The sequence below is a fragment of the Theropithecus gelada genome, chromosome 5 (genome assembly GCF_003255815.1).
Source record: "Theropithecus gelada isolate Dixy chromosome 5, Tgel_1.0, whole genome shotgun sequence".
Taxonomy (NCBI): domain Eukaryota; kingdom Metazoa; phylum Chordata; class Mammalia; order Primates; family Cercopithecidae; genus Theropithecus; species Theropithecus gelada.
In genome coordinates, this window is record NC_037672.1 from 133,465,990 (window position 1) to 133,470,010 (window position 4,021).

A 4,021-nucleotide genomic window follows, 5' to 3' on the forward strand; every position below is an offset into this window, starting at 1 on the left:
ATGAACATTGATGCAAAAATTCTCAATAAAATACTGGCAAACCAAATCCAGCAGCACATCAAAAAGTTAACTCACCACAATCAAGTCAGCTTTATCCCTGCGATGCAAGGCTGGTCCAACATATGCAAATCAATAAACAGAATCAATGACAAAAACCACATGATTATCTCAATAGATGCAGAAAAGGCCTTCCATGAAATTCAACACCTATTCATGCTAAAAATACTTAACAAACTGGGTATTGATAGAACATGTCTCAAAATAATAAGAGCTATTAATGGCAAACCCACAGCCAATATCATACTGAATGGGCAAAAGCTGGAAGCATTCCCTTAGAAAATAAGCACAAGACAAGGATGCCCTCTCGTCTCTTTCCAGCCCGCGCCGAGCTATGGGCATTTCTCGGGACAATTGGCACAAGCGCCGCAAAACCGGGGGCAAGAGAAAGCCCTACCACAAGAAGCGGAAGTATGAGTTGGGGTGCCCGGCTGCCAACACCAAGATTGGCCCCCGCCGCATCCACACAGTCCGTGTGCGGGGAGGTAACAAGAAATACCGTGCCCTGAGGCTAGACGTAGGGAATTTCTCCTGGAGCTCAGAGTGTTGTACTCGTAAAACAAGGATCGTGGATGTTGTCTACAATGCATCTAATAATGAGCTGGTCCGTACCAAGACTCTGGTGAAGAATTGCATCGTGCTTATCGACAGCACACCGTACCTACAGTGGTACGAGTCCCACTAGGCGCTGCCCCTGGGCCGCAAGAAGGGAGCCAAGCTGACTCCTGAGGAAGAAGAGATTTTAAACAAAAAAAGATCTAAAAAAATTCAGAAGAAATATGATGAAAGGAAAAAGAATGCCAAAATCATCAGTCTCCTGGAGGAGCAGTTCCAGCAGGGCAAGCTGCTTGCGTGCATTGCTTCCAGGCCGGGACAGTGTGGCCGAGCAGATGGTTATGTGCTAGAGGGCAAAGAGTTGGGGTTCTATCTTAGGAAAATCAAAGTCTGGAAAGGCAAATAAATCCTCGTTTTGTCTTCACCCGTGTAATAAAGGTGTTTATTGTTCTGTTCACCGCCCACCCCCCCCCCCCCCCCCCCCCCCCCCCCCCGCGCCAAAAAAAGGATGCCCTCTCTCACCACTCCTATTCAACACAGTATTGAAAGTTCTGGCCAAGGCAATCAGGAAAGAGAAAGAAATAAAAGGTATTTAAATAGGAAGAGAGAAAGCCAAATTGTCTCTGTTTGCAGATGAAACGACTGTATATTTAGAAAAGCCCATCATCTCAGGATACAAAAATCAATGTGAAAAAATCACAAACATTCTATACACCAATAATAGACAAACAGAGAGCCAAATCATGAGTGAACTCCCATTCACAATTGCTACAAAGAAAATAAAATACCTGGGAATACAACTTACAAGAGAAGTGAAGGACCTATTCAAGGAGAATTACAAACCACTGTTCAAAGAAATAAGGGAGCACAAACAAATGGGAAAACATTTCATGCTCATAGATAGGAAGAAACAATAGAGTGAAAACGGCCATACTGCCCAAAGAAATTTATAGATTCAATGCTATTTCCATCAAGCTGCCACTGACTTTCTTCACAGAATTAGAGATAACTACTTTAAATTTCATATGAAACAAACAAAAAAAAGAGCCCGCACAGCCAAGACAATCCTAAGCCAAAAGAACAAAGCTGGAGGCATCACGTTACCTGACTTCAAACTATGCTATAAGGCTACAGAAACCAAAACAGCAGGGTACTGGTACCAAAACAGATACATAGACCAGTGGAACAGAAGAGAAGTCTCAGAAATAACTCCAAACATCTACAAACATCTGATCTTTAACAAACCTGACAAAACAAGCAATGAGGAAAGGATTTCCTGTTTAATAAATGGTGTTGGGAAAACTGGCTAGCCATATGCAGAAAACTGAAACTGGACCCCTTCCTTACACCTTATGCAAAACTTAATGCAAGATGGAATAAAAACTTGAATGTAAAACCTAAAACTATAAAAACCTTAGAACAAAACCTAGGCAATATAATACCATGCAGGGCATAGGCATGGGCAAAGACTTCATCATTAAAACACCAAAAACAATTGCAATGAAAGCCAAAATTGACAAATGGGACCTAATTAAACTAAAGAGTTTCTGTACACAAAAAGAAACTATCATCAGAGTGAACTGGCAACCTACAGAATGAGATAAATTTTTTGCAATCTACCCATCTGACAAAGGTCTAATATCCAGAATCTACAAGGAACATAAAAAATTTTACAAGAAAAAAACCTAACAACCCCATCAAAAAGTGGGTGAAAGATATGAACAGACACTTCTCAAAAGAAGATATTTATTGTGCCACCTAACATATGAAAAAAGCTCATCATCACTGGACATTAGAGAAATGCAAATCAAAACTACAATGAGCTACCATCTTGTGCCAGTCAGAATGTCAATCATTAAAAAGCTAGGAAACAACAGATGCTGGAGAGGATGTGGAGAAATAGGAATGTCTTCACACTCTTGGTGGGAGTGTAAATTAGTTCAACCATTGTGGAAGACAGTGTGTTGATTCCTCCAGGATCTAGAACTAGAAATACCATTTGATCCAGCAATCCCATTACTGGGTATGTACCCAAAGAATTATAATTCATTCTACTATAAAGACACATGCACATCTATGTTTACTGCAGCACTGTTTACAATAGCAAAGACTTGGAACCAACCCAATTGCCCATCAATGATAGACTGGATAAAGAAAATGTTGCACATATAACCATGGAATACTATGCAGCCATAAAAAAGAATGAGTTCATGTCCTTTTCAGGGACATGGATGAAGCTGGAAACCATCATTCTCATCAAACTAACAGAGAAACAGAAAACCAAACACTGCATGCTCTCACACATAAGTGGGAGTCAATCAATGAGAACATATGGAAACAGGGAGGGGAACATCACACACAGGGGCCTGTCGGGGGTTAGAGGACAAGGGGGAGCAAGAGCATTAGGACAAATGCCTAATGCATGTGGGGCTTAAAACCTAGATGACAGGTTGATGGGTGCAGCAAACCACCATGATATATGTATACCTATGTAACAAACCTGCATGTTCTGCACATGTATCCCAGAACTTAAAGTATAATAATAATAATAATAATAATAATAATACATGAATTCCAGAGCATCACATTAATCAGTATTACCAGCATCATCCTGTATCATGCAATTTGGCAAATTAAGCCACAAATTTAAAATGTCCATATTTTAAGATGGGCTTCTCATACCTTATAAGAAAAAAATGCTGTAGCTCAATGAGCAATAAATCAAGGAGCACATGGCAGAAAATGTACACACATTCCACACATTTTTATCAATGCCTGTGCTTATTATTACTCAATGATATTTATATTAGTAAATGAACACAATGACTTTATATTTATAAAAAAATATGAATTTGCTTCCATCATGTGGTCATGCCTGACCAATTCTCATTAATAAAAGATTCTGGATTTCATCACAAAAGGGTTTCCTCTATAAAAGCAAACTGCCTATCCAAATATTTATCAAAATGCCTAATATTCTCATTAAACATCTTTGAATGCCTTTGAACTTTTCCATAGGTTTTAGTTTTCTGATTGCTCCAAATGTCCATCAGTTTTTAGCTTACAACTTCCATTGTAGGCTCCCATAATTTCCTTTGGTCAGTATTTGCAATGTTGCTGACTAGGGTTTAATTTTATGAAAATAAAATGTATCTGAGTTATTACAGAAAAATATTACAAATGATGGTTTTCTTTTCAGGAACTTTCTATTTATAATCGATTAATGAAAGTGCTCTATAAAAATGTGTTTAGCAAATATGGCACACTTTATTGAACTTATCTGTATATACCTGCTTCCCTTACTAGACTGTGATTTCCCCAGTATTATAAGCCATGATGATATAGTTTAGATATTTGTCCCCTACAAATTTCATGTTGCAATGTAATTCAATGTTGGAGGTGAGGCCTG

General features: G+C 38.8%; 1 pseudogene across 1 annotated transcript; it reads left to right on the top strand.

The window, feature by feature from the left end:
• Positions 1-385: 385 nt before the first annotated feature.
• LOC112624981 lies at positions 386-1,071 on the top strand (annotated as a pseudogene). The gene has a single exon (XR_003119498.1). The product of XR_003119498.1 is annotated as a 40S ribosomal protein S8 pseudogene (transcript).
• Positions 1,072-4,021: the final 2,950 nt, after the last annotated feature.